Source organism: Danio rerio, chromosome 15 (assembly GCF_052040795.2).
Source record: "Danio rerio strain M-AB ecotype USA chromosome 15, GRCz13ab, whole genome shotgun sequence".
In the NCBI taxonomy this organism is placed as follows: Eukaryota; Metazoa; Chordata; class Actinopteri; order Cypriniformes; family Danionidae; genus Danio; species Danio rerio.
The window spans coordinates 34,043,858-34,063,831 of record NC_141035.1 but is presented as its reverse complement, the minus strand read 5'-3'; the positions used below and the strand labels follow the sequence as shown (position 1 = coordinate 34,063,831).

General features: G+C 35.3%; 1 protein-coding gene across 4 annotated transcripts in view; it reads left to right on the top strand.

Moving 5' to 3' along the window:
* Positions 1–2,029: 2,029 nt before the first annotated feature.
* cuedc1b (CUE domain containing 1b) overlaps positions 2,030–19,974 on the top strand; it is a 49,712-nt gene continuing 31,767 nt past the window's right edge. For 2 of the 4 annotated variants that reach the window (XM_087283010.1, XM_087283007.1), the window contains exon 1: positions 2,030–2,268. The gene's annotated coding sequence lies outside the window, so the exon portion shown is untranslated. Of the gene's footprint in view, positions 2,269–13,971; positions 14,047–19,274; positions 19,506–19,974 lie in introns of those variants that run through there. The other 2 variants (XM_087283009.1, XM_087283008.1) reach the window with 2 other exon arrangements.

Below are 19,974 nucleotides of genomic sequence, written 5' to 3'. Positions count from 1 at the left end.
TATCTGTAAATTGACAGTTTTATGTTTTGTTCTTTGCTTATTTATGCTTTTGAATTGCATTATGGGATCTTGATCTTTTCTCCAAAAGCTTTTAATCTTGAAATGTTTAAAAAAGGGAATTTATTGATATTTTAAATAGCTTATAGTGATAAATTGTCTGGCTTGTTGTTATATTTACAGTACAAAAACCTGGTAATAAGCTGCCAGTATATGGGGCTAATAATATGCCCAAACTATCTCAATTTGAATTATATGTTGTTTGAATTATTGACAATTGTAATTTAATATATCTGAATTTTTATATGCCGTTAAAAGTTTTTTTGAATTTAAATGTATTTAATTAAATTTGAATTTTATGACTTGAATATTGAACATCTGAAACTTAAAACAACTGATTTTTTATAGCCGTATATCAAAGTTCAGATTTTTTGTGTTCTGAATTCAGAATGCAGATATCCAGTTTGTAAAAATATAGTTTCAAATTATCAAGATTAGGAAATTCAGAACACCAAAGTCAGTATTCTAAAATTCAAAACCAGAAATTCAGTTTCGACAAAAAGTAGGTCAGAAGTGATCATCAGGGAAGAGAAGACTTAGTCTTAAATTTCAGATGTTCAATATTCAAGTTATGAAATTCAAATAAAAAAAATTTAAAACAATTTTTAATAGCATATAAAAATTCAGAATTATTTAATTACATTTAAAATACTTTTGTTTGATCAAAAATGTCATTCCAACATTAATATTGTGAAATAATATTTCAATTTTAATTGTTTGCATCGTGTGTGAATACATTTTAAATGAAAATTTCGTGATTCAATGTCAAATTTCTCTCAGGCATTCAATATGTTTTTATTATTATGTTTTCTAATAGTATTTGTATAATAATTTAACATTATTATAACTGGCAGCACAGTGGCTCAGTGGTTAACAGTCACCTCACAGCAAGAATGTCACTGGTTCGAGTCCCCGCTGGGTCAGTTGGCATTTCCATAGTGTACGGGTGTTTCCCAGTTTTGGGTTGTGGCTGGAAGGGCATCCTCTGTGTAAAACATACGCTGGATAAGTTGGTGGTTCATTTCGCTGTGGTGAACCCTGATGAATAAAGGGACTTAGCCGAAGAAAAATTAATTCAATAAATATTATTACTATTATATAGTTGTCATTTTCAAGATTATTATATATCAAATACAACCTTGGTGTGCAAAAAGAAGCTAAATCAAAAACATTAACAAATCTTTATATATCCAAACTTTTCAAATGAAGAGTTCAGATGCAAAAACCTCTAAATCCAGAAGATTTCTTTCAAAATTAGCTTTTTTGTGTGTGTGTGTGTGTGTGTGTGTGTGTGTTTATGTTAATATTTCGGTGCCACAGTGGTTAGCACGATTGCTTCACAGCAAGAAGGTCGCTGGATCGAGCCAAGGGGCTGGGTCAGTTGGCATTTCTGTGTGGAGTTTGCATGTTCTCCCCTTGTGAGCATGGGTTTCCTTCGGGTGCTCCGGTTTCCCCCACATTCCAAAGATATGCGAGACAGGTGAATTGAATAAACTAAATTGGCTGTTGTGTATGAGTGTGAATAGAAGAGTGTCTGTAAGAGTGGGTGTTTCCCAGTGTTGGGTTGTGCCTAGAAGGACATTCGCTGTATAAAACATGCTGGATAAGTTGGCAGTTCATTCTGCTGTGGCGACTCCTTATTAATAAAGGGACTAAGCTGTAAAGAAAATGAATGAATAAATTAATGTTGATATTTCATGTTAAAGACAATAAAACCTATTCTTTAGCATAAAGTGAAATTAATTAATCTACACAAGGAGGCGTCTAAACTACTCATTCTAGCAGAAGATATCAGACGACATTAAGAGGCCTTTACATGTGAACTTCATATGTTTTATTGGAAATGCATTGACTATATTTCAGGTGTATCCTCTGCGGCTGTAGTCTTTCTCTCTGTCCGCTAGGCGGCCGTGTGGCTCTTTGTTCACCCACACAGAGATTGTGGCTGTGACAGATTTTTTCCCATCTCTTTGATTCATCCTGATACACAACAACACACTGGCTGCTAGTTCCCTTTCAGTGGGGATTTCAGGCGCTGAGCATGAACACGCCGACTGGGTCCCAATCGGTGTCGACAGAGATGATGTACGCCGATGTATACAGTCTTTTAAAGCCCAAGGAAATGAGCGACTAGTGTTTATATTTAGGATAAAGGGGAAAACGGGACGGATTGGGAACGTGCGCTGTGGAGTCTGCTTCTGTTCACCTAGAGTAAGTAGCTTTGTTTTTTACACCAGCTTGAATTTACATACAACTCTGAGGGTTTCACAATATATTTAATGGTGGCATTATTAGGATTTAGTTTATACGTTGCTGAAATCGCTATATGGGTGATTTATGGTTGCTTTACACGTCTTTGTTTAGAGTACTGTTGTTGAGCAGTGTGTTGTGAACTGCTGCGGCCTCCAGTTTTATTTACACTTCAAGTGAACGTGTTTATATGCGTGATAGGAGATTTCTGTGTTTAAATATAGACAGGGAATTCCACATCTTAAATCTGGGAAGTGCTGCCCTTCTGTCATAAATGTGGTTGGTTGTGCTTCAAATGCTAGTTCGCTCTCTAACGTTAACTAGACTGCACGTTTGGGTATTACTGACGCGTATTAATTCGGCAGTTATGTCCGATTCTTCAGCGAATCGTTATTTTGAGTCGGTTCGTTTTACTGAATCGATTAAACATGACCACTCGTGCACCAAATGAACGTAATCGGCTCGAGTAGTTTTTGAGTAAACGTGCGTTATACACGAGTACACTATAGCAAATAGTACTAAAATGATACTTAAGTTAAAGTATTACTTGCCTAAAATGGAGTGTAAGTAGAGTAAAAGTGAATATTACTCAAATTATGAGTGAAAAGTAAACCTTTCATAAGTACTCAAGAGTAGTGAGTGTTATACTATAAAAGGCTGATGCATTCACATATAATTTGTGGATGTGTGTAAACGTAACATTCTGTAGTGCATTTGGTTATTCCCTAGCCAGCACACAATCTCATAAGACGTTAATAATTGGTTAGATTTAGGTTGTGACGTCAGGTGACCAAAATTAAATGTCTAGCCAGCGTCTAAGGACAATGTTATTTTGATGTCCAATTACCACGTCAAAGTTTGGTTGATTTTAGGTAATACCTGTCAACATTGGGATGTAAATATAAGGGATATGCCCACCATAATAAGGGACTACTACCCCTCACCCCTGTTTCTAGTTAAAGCAATATTATTTTCACACAGCTGCTTTTTTAACAATATCTTCCATAAAGTACTTTTGCACATTCATACATGCAAACCTTGTAAGGAAATGCCATTTTCATATTTTGAGACGCAAAACATCAGTGTTTAGCTTGTGAAGCACATTTTGGGGTTCAAAGGTCTAGATCTGTCTGGCAGCCGTAGTCCTGGTTGTTGAAATGTTATTAATGATGGAGGAGGCGGTAAAGGTCTATCAGTCGGACAGCTGGTGCCACTCCTCTCCCCTTAAGTGAAGTCTTGATTTGCATATGGCTACTGACCCTGTTTTTTCCCTTCTTGAAGATGCCGGAGGGTTTGATGGACTGATCGTATCCACTTAAACACCTCCTATTTTGTATGGCATTATCCTATTGAAAGCTTTTAAGAATGTCTCTTGTACTGCTCCAGAACCTCAGAGTCTGGGGGTGATGAACTGGATGTAGATTGACCCCTTCAGATGATTCTCTTTATATAGAGCACAGCAGCTTCCAGAAGTAAATACACTATTGATTTTTCTCCATACAATAGAAATTGATTTCTATTATTGATTTTTATCTTGCATAAAAGCATTTAAATATGTTATTTCTAAAAAAAAAAAAAATACAACCAACTGCTTAAATAAACATTGTCATTATTTTAATTAACTGCATCTTCTGTTATTTTGTACTTGTTTTCTCCAAATTATAGTGGAAGGCTTGGTCATAAATCAGAAAGGCTAAAAAAAGATATGTATTTTTATGACTTATTTTATCTTTTCATGAGCATGTAAATAATCAGAAACTTTGTCGACAGAGAACAGTAATGCTTTGAGACATATATTCGAAGAGATTTATTCCTAAATCTGTTTATTTAAAAAAAAAAAGAAAAAAGAAACTTGTCACTATTGGATGTGTTTAAGCATCTGTATTTTTAATTAATTACTTTAGGACAACCGGTGCTTCCCACACATAGACTTCACGTGGGCGGGCCATCCAGATATAATAACAGCCACCCAAGTATATTTGGTGAAATTTTTTTATTATTATCATCCTCTTTTTGTGTCCGCACATCAGCCAAACATCCGTGATCGATTAACTAGTTTAAAATCTCCTCTAGACCTACATGTTTCCTACTTCTCATTGTGTGTGCACAAGAACTGTCAAAAGTCCCACAATCTCAAGTGTTCCGCAGAGACCCACAGAGACTCGCCTTTTGGGGACTTAATAATGCGTCATTTCAGGGTGTCTAAATCTTCTAAAATGTCCGAGATTCGGCTTTTGATTTCGCTTTGCACAGCCGCAAGACAGAGTTTATTTTCAATTTACTCGGAGAGGGCAAAACTACACCTAAACTGGCTGCAAAATATATGTACATGGTTAGGGGTGGTTAATTAACTCATTTGCCCTATTTAAATAATCTGTATACTCCGGTTTCCCCCACAAGTCCAAAAACATGTGGTATAGGTAAAATGGGTAGGCTAAATTGTTCGTAGAGTATGTGTGTGAATGACTGTGTATGGATGTTTCCCAGTGATGGGTTGCAGCTGAAGGGGCATCCGCTGCGTAAAACATATGCTGGATAAGTTTTTCGGTTTGCAGTGGCGACCCCTGATTAATAAAGAGACTAAGACGAAAATGAATGAAATAATCTACACTTTTTAATCTTGTAATTAATATACTTTTTAGAGATTTTTATTCCATAGATGTTTTTATTCCTTTATGTCATTTATTTCTCTTTTGCTGTATATATTTTTTAATTTTTATCGATGTTGATGTATTACATATTTTATACACATCTAACATGCTTTGGCAATACTGTACAAAATGTCAGCAGCAGATTTGACCTGTCAGTGGGTGCACATGGCTTCTGAATAGATTAAAAGTAAAACAAATAGTGGATTTCTTTTTTTATTTTAACAGTCTAAAAAAAAAAACTTCAGGCCATTGAAAAAGAAACAGTGTATAATAAATAAAATTATTGTTAAAAATCACTTTTTTTGTTGCATGTAGGTAACCATGTGCCGTGGGTAGGTGTGTTTCAATCTGGCTACCACCACAAGTATATTTTAAACCTGTGAAGAGCACTGACAACAAAGTCCCAATTATAATGTTCTGTATATAACTATTAACTATCATAAACTGTTTACTTTTGAAAAGCTCGAACAGGGAGTACGTATTTTAATCTGTTGGCATTATTGATTTGATAATACATTCCACATCCTCTCCAATACTTCTGTGCTCTTATGGATCAAGCAGCATGATTGAAAGACAAACCCTTTACCTTCAGTTTCTGAATGGAATGTTGTATTTATTTTTAGTTTCGTATTTTTCTAGTTGTGCTTATGACAATGTGTAGTTAAAATTCATTTTGTTTTGCTCAAGAAATTATTATTGTTTTTAGTATTTAAGACTTTAGGCCCACCTAATATTTTTGAGGAAACTATGTTTTTTTAATACAAAATCTTTTGTAACATTCTGTATTGTTAGTAGGGCTACACAACTAATCAAAGGTGTTTTTCTTGTGCATTTTGTCAGTGAAGCCGGCTGTACAGTTTCACATGAGAATCAAACTCCTTTCCACAAATTGAACTTTAAAAAAAATGTATGCATTCATGTAATTTTTGAGCAGTTTCACTTTCATTCAGCAACAGCTGAAACAGTTTTTTTCCAGATAGCATAAACGTGTATTCGGTGATGATAATAATGATGATCATGACGATGACGGTTGTGTGTGCACGACTGAAATAGTAATACTCTATGTCTTAATTCAATTTGTGTTTACAACGATTATGACTTTCAGCGTATCTAAAATGCTGTTCCATCACATGTTATGAGTCGTGGTTAATGCATGTGGCTGCAGTTGTAGCAGCCTCGGCTTTTGGACGCTGCAACCTTTGAACTCCGGTAAAGAAAAAAGCGGTTATGTCACACTCACCCGCCCAAGCAAACAAGTGACATGCAACACAGAGGTAGCCCCGGTTGCCAGGTATGTGCAAAGCACTTGATATGCAGTTCAAATCCAATCCTGCCTCCAATCTTAAGTGCTAAATTCAATGTCATGCTTTATCATAATATCACAACTCACAAGACAATCTTTCATGATAAATCTCATCACGATTTTAGCTTAAAGGTGTATACTTCTGCGTCAAGTGATTGGCATAACCCACAGCGCATGCCTTGAGCGTTGTTGTACATTTATACTTCTGTGGGCTGTTTTTGTTGCTCTGCAATAACACCTCTGAAATGCTAGCTGGCAGTAAGTTTTTATGTTTCTGTGTGTCAATTTTGTTTTTTCTGAATGCTACCGTAATATAGCAGGCGCTTAAACTCAGTCATTTTGAGGTGGGAACCAGTGGCCATGCAACAACTTTAATCATAAGGTAAACACAAAACAAGACTTTCCATCTGGACCTCCTTCACTGGACTCAACACGTGTAAACACTCACACCAACAGGTTTGCGCAGCTCTCGGTCCCGCTCACACTCGTCAGGGCTACCAAGCCGATCAATTACAAAGCTCACGCTACACGTTGTTGCAATGTGTAGTTACATTTTTTGAGAGATGCGCGTCAGTATTGGTGGCAACCATGTGCAGGCTGTGCCGGAGCATACACGTGCGCTTAAGGCAGAAGTATAAATCAGCATTTAGTCTCACAAGATCTCTTCACATCCCTACTGACTAACTATGCAAAAATTTTAAGTAGATATAATCTGTGCAATTCTGAAATCGGACTACTATTTGACTGCTTTTTGTGTCACTTTTCTATGAACTACAATTGTTTACTGTGTCATGATGCTGCTACATCTAAAGGCATGTGAAAATGCAGCTTTTAATAATGTTTTCACTCCGTACCTTGTGGAGTTTCAGCACAAGAGCGCTCCATGGCCTTCAGCAGAGATTTACTAGTGATCACAGAGCCATGCATTCTTAACAAGATGTGCATAACAATTGCAGGTTTTTGCTTAATCAATTTCAATTTCAAATCGATTTATATCGTGCAGACCTAACTGTAGTTTTTCATACATATAGTGCATCCTTACTGAGAACAAACGTAGTTGTTTAAATGGACTGAATTTTTATATTCTTCTCACTTTTTTTATGCCAAGTGTGCAGGGAGTGTGTACTTTCAGTGACAGTCCTTAACAAATGTTTTGCCTAGTTCGTCCCATGGGACAATGGCAGACTTTTGTTCCTTCTGAGGCAGATGGCCCAGAAAAGGCCTGTTGAGATCATCGTCACTATCATTATTAGGTTTATTGAGCCTCAACAGATGCACTTGTGCAGCAACCCTTTCTCACTTCAGCAGGACAGTATTCATGTTGAGAGTGTCAGAGTCAAGTCAGCCTTTTTCTTTTCTCCTTTCCGCTGCCTCAGAAACCCAGTTCCCTCATGTTGGCTATGGCTTTGGAACCAGGTCAGTAGAAAGGAGGAAGAAAGAGGAGGAGGGGATTGTTAAGCCCTTATGCCACTTGGTTCAGTGCCTGTCTGACTGATTCTTGACCTAGAGTCACAAATAACAAGGCTTTTTCCACAATAATAGTGCGGATATAAAGTTCACAAACAAGCCTTTTCGAGATCTCAACCAGAATGAATGCAGGAACAGGCATGAATCAAACATGACCTGTTTTGTCTTCCTATTCAAGCGATTTTTGCCAATGAATAGCTGTGTGGCATCTTTCCAGTCAGTGATGCATTCAGATAGATGCACATCCCATTACAGATTGCAGTGAGTTACTCGCTTTCAAGCCATGAATTATTCTCTTTTTGCAGACTTCACACTTCTTTCATTCAGAAACACATACGAGCAGCCAGACGCCACAGACGGCTTAATTGATTGTGCCTCTGTCTAAGGTCTGTTTTGCAATTAGTTTTGCTCTTGTCTTTCTGCCAAGGTGTTAGAGCTGACTGGCTCACTTGAGAACTCGTGGAGGCTTTCCAGTTCCCCTCCACCCCCCCCTGGGTCTGTTCTGTTCATCTGCTTGCCGAACAGTCGTATTTTTGCGTCTGGCTGCTCCATTTGCCTTTTTTTTATTTAGTTTATAATCTCCAGACCTAATATTGTTATTTGCTATTTGTTAACTTGATTTTTTGTCTGTTTATGCCAGATTAATTTAGCACCCGACAGAGCAAGCGTCATCTTTAATCTGCCAGGCGGTTTAGAAGGAAAATAACGACCTGATATTTGAGCATCCTGATTTAGCATTCTTTTGATCATGGCACGCACGGCTTCGAAAAGATCTTCTGTCAACAAACCCATGTTTTTTTTTCCTTCCTCTCTTCGCTCTTGGTGAAAGAGTGCTTCTCTCGCTTCTGTTTTTGTCTAGTTTGCTGGCCTGTTTGTTATCTATTTTAGCTTGTGCTGATGTTGCTAGATAGTTCCCATCCAAAAGATGGCTTTTACAAGGTATCCTCAGATGACTTTAAAAGCAATTTCTGCCATAGAATAAAATTTGTAAATTGCTGAAAGAGATTAAATAAATGAGATAAAAACCTTCTGTTGTGGATTATAACAGTGGTTCTTAACCTTTTTATCATCGTGGACCGGTCAACGCTTGACAATTTTACTGCGGACCGGGGGTTAGGGGATGTGGGTGGTAGGGGTGTTGGGTACTCGGAGGTTCGTAGATTGCGAAATTGGGGCGCTCAGGTGACCAAGATGTAAGCAAGAGAATACGGTCATTTTTCAAAATAAAAGATTGTTCAGACTCAAATAATAAATAAAACGGAAATAATTAATGATTTTTGTTTTGTGCGGTCCGGTACCTATTGATCCACAGACCGGTATCGGTCCGCAGCCTGGTGGTTAAGGACCACTGGATTATAGTTCAATTTCACCAATTCTAAATCATGCCATTTATAAACAAACAATACTCATTTGTGTGCATTAGGGACAAAAATTAAGCCAACTTAAACATTATTCACATAAACAAATAATCAGCAATACATGTTTACTTAGTCTTTTTCATTTTTTTGGGGGGGGGGGTTTGTTTACGAGGCTGTCTAAAAGCGCTAGTGGTTTCACTTTCTCTAACGTTAGATATTTTGGACTATTCTGAACTCAGAATGAAGGAATTACTTTATCAAGATGTTAAGGTTATATGGGTTAGTGAAGAATAAATATTAGAGGTTTGAATTGACTATTTGTTTCATATCGCTGATTAACCTATAAGGCCTAAATGTAAGTTTGGTTTTATTTTTTAGGACAACAGTATCTCCAGCAGAAAAGATATCCAAAGATGTCATTACACATTTGAAATCTGTGTTTTGGAAACTAATGAAGATAGCAGAAGTCAATGATTCATTTGTATTATTTAGTTGGACATGTTTACTGTTCCAAAATATTTTAAATGTTTCTCAAAACAAAATGTATTGGCTGTGTCCGAAATCGCCTACTTCTCATTAGGGACAGTATTTAAATTTAAATTAACTATTTGAGCGAAAGAAAAGTATGTTCTATACAGTATAAATGTGAATAGTATGAATGAGCTCGGACGTACTACGGATGCCATTTTGTCATCATCACGTGACACACCCGCTTCACTTTTATTCATGAATTCTCTCGCAATGCATCATGGGATAGTGTAGCGTCCATCAGATGCGTACTTCAGAATCTCTTAATTCTTTTCGGCTATTTTAGGTCACATAGGTACTTCTTGCATACTGTACTTCTCTGCTCGCATACTGTTTTTAGCGTGCTATGGAAGTATGTGATTTGGAACACAGCCATTATGTTCAATCTTGGAAAAAAAAAGTTTTTGTTTTTTACCCAGACATTTAAAAGAATAAAGTTTTTACAGCAGTAATCACAATATCGTGAAACTGTGATATTCTTTTCCAAGGTTACCATACCGTTAGAATCTTATACGGCCCCATGCCTATTGGTAACATTTCAGAAACTTCAAGGCTGTACGTGTTCATGTATGTGTTATTCATTGCTTCATTTTATATAATCACAGACAATACAGTAGGCTATTTCACATTTTCATTGATCTGCAGCTATCATGTTTATAGAATGTTCGTAATTAACATTTTTTTAACAAGTTGGCCTATTTATGTGTATAAAGCATCTGTTTTGTAAATGATATGTGAATGACCGGTATAGCTTTACTGTGACATTTCCTCGAGCAAGAATGACACTGACTGCAACTTTCTGTCCTACAACACGCCTACCAAAAGAGTGCCACTGGTACCATTGGGCAGTGGAAACACAAACCTGATAAAGATCACTCGTTCTGTACCATATCGAACTGAACCGTACCACTCAGTGAAAAAGAAACATAAGTAAAGGACACATATGGTTATGAATCTGATCATTATTAGCAAGTGAATTTGTTACATTATTTGACAGAGTCAAATTATAATTATTCAGTTCTTAGATTCCCCTTATGGAATAGATTCTGAACTCTCGATTCTCAACACCTTTGAATGGAGCAATTGATTAATTTTGGATTTGATCCTTCTCCCAACTCTGCTTTTTTATTTCATGACAGAAACAATCTTTAACACTTGTTGTTGTTGTTTTCCTGTGGTTTAAATTATATGTTCACACTTTAATATCAAACGCAATTTGATGTTATTAGAGTTTTATAAAATATTGATCACATCTCACACTGTGTTTGCCAAAAATGCAATTTTTCTCAGAAGTCCTTCAGCCTGACATCGCTTGGCCGTCTGTCAGATTTACTATTATTAATCCAAATTGAAACCTGTCTGCTAATGCTCTGGACCGAGCCTGTGAAAACACAACATGCAGGCTTTAATTGGCCTTTATCAGCTGTCAAAACAAGTTGAGTGCAACCAGTTTGTACCCACAATCAGGAGACCGGGAGCCTGCTACACTAATGTAGGTCAACGCCCAAAATGTGTCCGAATTCTTTCCTTGACTTATCATTGTTTTGTGCCCATGTGGGTCACTTTTAGTTTCTAATTGAGCATGCTTATTTTTGCCAATGTTCTTGTATTTAATTTGACATTTTTCCCAAATTCATTTTTAAAGGTTAGTTCAACCAAAAATTCAAATTGTTATTAATTTCTCACCCTCAAACACAAACTCTGTTTCAAACCCAAGACGTTGTTCATTAAAAATTATTTAGAAATAAGAGCTTTTTAAAATAAGAGCCTAATCTGCCATAGTCAGTAAGGGTCCCAGCTCATTTAAAGTCCAGAAAAATACCAAAATAAAATCATCAAAACAGAGCATTCAGTGCTTTAACTAAACTATTATCAAGCTACGAGGATACTTTTGCATGCACATAAAACAAAAATAACTTTATTCTACAGTTTCATCTCCTCAGTAACAGTATAGGGTGCATATTCACAAGGGTGTTATGCCTTGTGTTTATAGAAGTATATTTAAAAAGAAATACCAGATAATCCTTTATAGAATCTATGAAAAATCTGACCTTAAATTCCTTTCTTTTATGTTGTAAATTAAGCATATATTCTGTGTAAATTTATTAAATTTATTTGCTGTGATCTTCCCTAAACATTGGTGCCAAGTGCACAGAATTTATACTCTTGAAACTTTAAAATACACTTAAACTAAGCTCAGTCATTAATGATGCCTCTTAACTAAATCAGGCTTGCTTTCTGCGAGCGCTGCTTGGTTTTAAAAGTTCACGACATTAGTTAGGCTAATTCTTTCTCATCTCCATCAAGATCTGCCAACTTGAATCCATCTCTGTCTAAACGATAAGAGCGAACAGAGCTGAATAATGCATGTGAAAGTAGACTTCTCACATCCATGTGTCCCGTAATATTTAAAGCACTGTAGCATCTGGATCTCCACTGGCCTGCAGACAGGATATGATGCATTTCTCTTCCCATAACTCACATCTTGAGTTGGATCTGGAAACCATGTGAGTTATTGACTAACCCGGGCCAGTTTGCAAAATACTTGGTTCAGGAGTTCATTGCTGCAGCCGTTGCCAGTTGTTTTCTTGTTTTGTGTCACAGGCGTATGTACCAATTTTTTATAGATGCAGTTTCATTAATCTATCAATTTAAAACAAATGCTAAGTGTGTTTGTTTTTTAAATTGAACTCACAATCGCAATTCTGCAAAAAAATAAATAAAATAAAAAGTCAGAACTGTGAGATGATACTTTACTTTTAGATGATTTTTAAATGTAGTTTATATTGTAGCTTTACCTGCGTCCATTGTTAGAAGAAAAGAAGCAAATATAGGGCGTCACGGTGGTGCAGTGGGTAGCACTCTCACCTCTCAGCAAGATGGTCTCTGGTTTGAGCCTCAGCTGGGTCAGTTGGCATCTCTGTGTGGAGTTTCCCTGTGTTGGCGTGAGTTTCCTCTGGGTGCTCAGGTTTCCCCCTCAGTCCAAAGACATGCGCTATATGTGAATTGGGTAAGCTAATTTGTCCATAGTGTATGTGTGTGAAATGAGAATGTGTGGGTGTTTTCCAGTGATGGGTTGCAGCTGGAAGGGCATCCGCTACGTAAAACATATGCTGGATAAGTTGGTGCTGTGGCGACCCCAGATTAATAAAGGGACTAAGCGGAAAAGAAAATGAATGAATGAAGCAAATATAAATAGGTAAATTTTTATGGGTGCAGATGAACAACAAATTTTAAATAAAATTCTCACACTTGGGTTTGTTTGTCACACTTATATCAAGTAATGGAACTTTTGCTATAGTTAAGTGCAACTGTTCATTTCAACACTGATAACTTTTGTTTAGTGCGGTCAAACTATTAATCATGATTAATCGCATCCAAAATAAAAGCACATTTACCTTTAGGGTTGTCAAAATACTGGAATTCGGTACCAATTGATACTGGAATTTTTAAAACGTCCATTTTCTGCAAACTTTTGAGCGCTGCTTAGCTCGTTCTTGAACACTGCTGATTTGCCATTGTGTTCTCGTGCTCAATGGTTTAGAAAAGTCAAGGTTTCAAAAACCACAATTTTATATATATTCTATGTATTCTGTTCAGTATATGTTAGTTTGTTATTTTTTGTGATTTTTTTTTAATTTTTTTTTTACAACTATTTTTATTTCATTTTTTAGGTTGTAATGCCTTTTTTAAGATGTAAAAAATATCTGTGTATTTGAAACTTATGAAGATGTTTATGAAACTAATGAAGATAAAAGAAGGCAATAATTAATTTTAATTATTTAGCCTGACATGTTTATTAGTCTAAAATATTATAAATGTGTTTTAAAATGAAATATATACCTTTCAATGGGGGGTAAAAATTGTAAATACAAACAATTATTTATTTCTATTTTGCTACTATTTTCATAGGCTGTAAGACACGCCGTCCAGTGGTAATGTCTGACTGACTTTATTAGATGTTTTTTGAGTTACTTATTGCCTAGTAAGTATAAGCAGGCAAACTGCTCAAAGTCCCATACCCTTTGTTTGTCCGTATGTCACACTAGATGTAATTCAGATTTATAATAACAGATTTATAAAACACATTTCACATGACTGCCTTGCATCTGCTCTGACTTTTTTGTTCATAATGTTGGCAGCAGCAAGAGAGAGTGAGTTGGTTTTCTGGAGGAGTAAAATGGTGCTCTGGCTCCCACTAGTATATATAGAAGGCTTTCAGATACAGATCATAGTCATGTGAAAAATAGCTCTTTGGAATGAACGGCCTGGGCTTTGTGCAGTCCGTGCCAACTCTGAGCGCATGCATTTACGTGCACTGCAAGTCATCTCGGCTGTGTTCTTCTTCACTTCACAGCTCTTTGATACGGGGTGTTAGTGACGGGTCAGACACATACTTCACAACAGGAAGTGAGAGTCTTCAGCAGGAAGAGTAAGTGGAAAGTGGGATGTTCAGATTTTCAGCTGACGATTCTGCAACTATAACTATATACTGACTGACTTAAGGTCTTTGTTGTGTTATATACACTTCTGAGATGTATAGTTCGACAAAATAGTGTATTAAATAATATTATACATATAAATCTTACTTCTTTTTTTTTTAGATAACATTGTAGTATGTTACATTAGGCATGTGAGAAGGTTGTGGTGGTTCTGAGGGCTTTGTTTTAGAGCATCCTGTTCCCCATTTCCTGTCTCCAGGGATCCCTGATGGGAGTTGAAATAATACAGAAAGAATTCCATACTGAAAAATTCTGCCTGGCAACCTAAATATAGTGTTGGTTATGAGGAGGAACTATGGACAGGCCAAGAATAATGCTGAGAGTTATAGATCTTGAAATCTAACTTGAAAGAGTTTCTTTTATTAGTAAAATATAAACATTGTGATTTAATTGTAAACTTGCTGCAGTTTATTGTAAATATACTGGCAATCAACTGCTCCTGTTCAAGACCTTTATTGTCATTTGTAAAATAATTCATAGTTTTTTTACTGTTTTACTTGAGAATGACAGATGAGAAAAGGGAACAAATATAACTCATTAGGACTATATGAATTATGTAAAACTGCATATACAGTTATATATACACTTGTATAAACTACAGTTATATATGCATATACAAAGCCAAAATTATTAGCCCCCCTATGAAATGTGTTGCTCAACAGAGAGATTTTTTTCCACACATTTTTAAAAATATTTTTAATAATTAATTTCTAATTTGTCTGTGCCATGATGACAGTAAATAATGTTTTTATAATTATTTTGCAAGATACTATAGCTGCGTCCCAAATGGCACTAAGCATGTATGTACTTATACACTTACACACTCAACAGCATAGTATATTTATGTAGTGTCGTCCCAAATGGAACACTAATGTTTTTTTTACTAAGCAGAAATTCAAACCGTTTCCCTGATGACATTTGATGGTTGAATAATTAGCAAAATAAATGACCAAAGTGCCAATTAAAACCAACCATGAGTATAACCACATTCACTATCAAGACGCGGAATAATTACTGTCGTAGGAGAATTTTGCTTTGACAATCCAAAAGAAATAAAGTAATCCAATATCAGTGCCCAAAAGCTCCACCCCTTCCGCTCTGCGAGCAAAGTAGCGGCTGTCAAGTGCGTGTAATGTCCAACATTCCACAATTCATTTTAATGGTCAAATAAGTGCATCATCCGGGCATTTAAAGTGCACTAGAATTTCAGTGTTAGTGCTCTACTTGCACTATTTATACTACAAAATGGCGTAGAATAGTGCATAAGTATGCGATTTGGGATGCACCTTATTATTCAGCTTCGGTTATGTTAACTAGGCAATTCATAAAGGATAAACAAGCAAGTTAATGGATTACATTGATTTGTTATTTAGATAATCATAAAAATAAAATCTTAATAATTTAAGAATTGATTAATATTAAAAATAATAATAAATTCACTGTGTAAAAATTGTTTTTAAAAATATGTTTTATTACAGCTAAAGTAAAAGTTGAAAAAAGCTTTGTCCCTGGCCTGTTAAACATAACTTGAGAAATATATTTGAAAAGGAATAAAACATTCACAGGAGTTAATAATAATTATTATTAATAATAATAATAATTTGAAACTTATAACTTAAAAATGTAACTTTAAAACTAATAATTTCAGATTTTAACTGTATATAAGGTTTTGTATACAGTGAACAAGTAGAACAAGAATCACTTAATGACTATTTAGGGATCACAGTGAATCTGTGTCTTTCTAACAACTAGAGTTTATCTGTTTGTCAGGATTTTTTTTGTCTTTTAAGATATAAAACAAATTGTATGAGCATTTAATTAATTAATAGTCGTAATAGTAAAAATGAGTTAGTTATTAATTATTAATTTATTTAAATTAATATAAATTTTTAGTATCATTTTATTTTGATGGTCCCTTTAACTAATTTTGTTGAATTTAAGTTACATTGCATCTACATGCCAACGAATTCTCAATAGAATATAAGTAGTTTGGTTGGGATTAAAGTTAGTTGGACTTAAGTTGACATGTACTTGCAAAGTTTTTTATAGTCAGTTAAATGTCTGTTAAAGGAGCAGTATCAACAGATATTAAGCAGTTTACTAATACTAGGATGAGAAGTAATTGGCATGCATCTTTGAGTCATCGAAATGTGCAATAGGGACCATCAAAATAAAGTCTTACCGTATTTTTATTAATAATGATTCTCTGTATGTATGTATGTATGTATGTATGTATGTATGTATGTATGTGTAAAAAAAAAAACTTTAAAATGTACTTTTATACAAAAAGAGGTTTGTGTGCAAACTTAACTCGTTTCAGAAATGTAATTTTAGAAAAACCCTAATAGCATGTTTGAGAAATATCAATACTGAACTGCCACACTATAATAAACACTTATCCTAGCCCAAGGATTTTCCAGACATTGCAGTTCCCTTCTGCTTATTTCTCGGACTTGCCATCACTACTAGCCAAATAGCTCATACTCTTAGAAAGCCACTGTTGTTTCAGTGACCTTTCTTGTTGTGTGTCGTCAAGGCATTGCAGGGTCTAAGCCGAATGAGTAAGTAGATGCAAAACAGGCGCTCAGTTTAGTAAAGGACTAAAACAATACCTTTTCACTCAGAACACAATCCCCAAGCCACTGAAATTGGCCACGAGAGGAATTTTCCTCAAGCATTAAAAGGTGCTTCACTTTTTAGTCCCTGCAAGCACTGAACATTTGTACTTTTTTACACCAGTATTTTCATTTAACATGCAATTATTATTTTAAGCTCTTTATCTTCTTTATTATTCAACAATATATGCAGTTATTAATATATTGACCTTATTTGTCACGTACCAATGGCAGCAGCCATTGAAATGGTTTTGGCCTGAGACTTCTGATCTTATTCACTTTCCCTGAACTTTGTTTTTTTTAATTTCTTTTTTTAGATGTTAAAAACAGCTTGTTATGCTGCATAATGTTAAAAATGGATATTTCCTTATTATAGTATTCTTCTTTTTATGTAGTCATGACATGAACACACTTTTTTGTAGAGCAAGTAGTTTGACCATTTTCTGCCCTTTATTATTTCTATAGTCATATTTTCCCTTTGCGGAATAACGTCAATAGTATGACCAACACTAATTTAATTTGTTGTAAAATTAATTTTTAAGTATTTTTTAATTTTTTTTTAAGTATTTCACATTTAGTTGCACTTTAAAAAAAATAATCATTAGTAATTTTAAGCATTCAGGCACAATAATTGATAATGTTTGTACCTCTGTGGGTGAGCAATCTGTCCCTTACACAGACGCGACCTTTGCCCCAAAATGCATCTGACCATAGTTTCTGAACTGAAATCTCTCTAAATGTCCAGGATTCGGGTTTTACTTTTGCTTTCTAAAGTTACCTTTGTACACGTTTTTGCATCACCTTTTTGCAGCTGCCTGCGTGTGCACTTTGGGACGATTTTTAAGGTAAACTGCGGTTTGGAAAAGTCTTTTTTTTTTTTTTTTTTTTTTTTACTTTATTTTAAGCATTTTTATATATATGTGCCAACATTGGCTCATACTTTAGACAAACAAATGACAATATAAAAGAAAACAAAATAAAAAAATAAGAAAAAACACACATCATAGTCGCAGAACTTACAATCAAAACTAGAGAGGGTGTATAGTTGAAACATTAGAGGGGTCAGTGGATTGCTCTTGAGAAGTGGATGTGTCAAATAAATCAAGAAATTGACCCCAAGTAGCCAACATTTTTCTCGTGGAGCTAGTTCATAAAAATCAAGTCAAGGTTTTAAAACCGCCAAAATTTTCTGTAATATCGTTCCTGAGGTATGTGTAAGATTCCAGCAGAAAAGATATCCAAAGATGCCGTTTTAAATTGTAAAGAAATCTGTGTTTTTGCAACTAATGAAGACAGCAGAAGTCAAGGATTTATTTGAACTTTTTAGCATGTTTGGCATGTTTACTGTTCCAAAATAAAAAAAAATAATAAAATGTATTGTTTTCGAAGGGGAAGTAAGTTTTAATTTTTTACCCAGACATTTAAAAAGAATATATTTTAGAATATATTTTTATCCAAGGTTATCATACCGTCAGAATCTTATACGGCCCATGCCTAGTGCACACAGCCACGAGAAAAACATTAAATGATTGATCATTTAATAAACGACTCAGTCAAACTTTACTATATACACGGAGAGAACAAAATGACACATATTTGTTAGAACTAGCTAGTCAACTAATTTGACAGTTTAAATAATCTACACTTTTTTTTCTAGTAATTATTTAAATTTTAGCAATGATGTCTATTTTTTTATTCAATTTTTTCTTATATTTATTTCTCATTTGCTTTATATTTTATTATTTATGTTAATTTATTACATACTTTATACATATCTAAAATGCTTTGGCAATACTGTAAACGTCAAGCCATTTATTTTTTTATTTGTCGCATGTAGTTGACCATTTATGTGCTCTGGGTAAAAGGTGTGTTTCAATCTGGCTAGTACTGCAAGTACATTTCAAACCTGTGGGAAGCACTGTACTGGATTTACCAATGCCTTTGGACCAGTATTGATCTATTGTATTCTATGCAGATACAGTACTGTTTATCTCAATCAATATAAAATGACAAATTATTTTCAAATAGAGCCAGAGAAACAGAGAAAATCTGTTATCTGATTCTTTCTTTTTTGACTGCTTTACTCGCGTGACCACAATTTTATCGCAGGCTTTTCAGTTTAAAAATCATATTTTATAATATCATAGGCTGACCAGATGGCCCTGTTTTCCAGAAACAGTCCCATTTTTTTTTATCTTGTCCCCAACTGGTGCTGTTTTAATTAAACACAGGAATAAACTAAATGTATTGTCCCAATGTTTTAAAAACTCATAAATAATCCTAAGTGAGATTTCAATGCTATTTTGACCATTGCTCTACAAAATGTCCCCAGGCTGCATCTCAGTAATATGGTCACCATGTAATGCAATTAATGGTTCAGCCCAAGTGCATACGCTTTCGTATCGGTGCACGGCGGAGCATCCTGTTTACATCACAAAATGTCTCCCTTGCCAACGAGAGGCTGGCGAGGGGTGCTGGGTCCTGGCACTGCCATGTGGGCTTGGCTCGGGCTCGGCTGTGTGCATTGTTGTTCATAGAAGCAGGGATTTCTCTGCCCTGCACTGAGCGAATGGGAGGGTGGAAATGGGGCAGCCGAGGAGGCAGGCGCTTGAGATCCTAGAACATCACAGCAGAAGTTGCTCCGCAGACTTGTGCATTTTTGGCATTCCTGTTTCGCTTTTTAACTGAAAGCAGATATGTGGAAAACTTAGGGCCTGTAGATGTGGATAGCTGTGGCCTGGGGTTGGTCAGGATTTTCTTGAACCGTTCTGAAGGTAAATGAACCATTTTGGATAAGCGTTGTAGCTGTTGTGGATAATGACTATCAATTTGTATACATGCTAAAGAAAGCATTGAAAATATATATATTAAAAACCTGGAAATGCACATTTTAAGATGTTAAAGCAGTCATTAGTATTGTTTAAATGAATACAGTAATTAAAATTAAAGTTTGTTTATTAATTCTAATCCTTTATCAATTTATTTAAAAGGTTTATTTTAAATTAATATATTAAATATTTTAATTAGTTAAAATTTATTGATGTGGCAGGCTGCTGGATTTTTGCGTAACGTTATTATATTCACACTAAAATGACTAGGGATGCCCAAATTTTCAGCAGCTGAAAATTCTCACAGAAAAGCGGCTAACAAATTTGAGCCGAGGCTCTGCTGTGCTGCACTGCTCACAAGTGTTCAACGTGCTGGTTTCACTCTCACTCCAGCCATAGTCATTTTGCAGTGTGA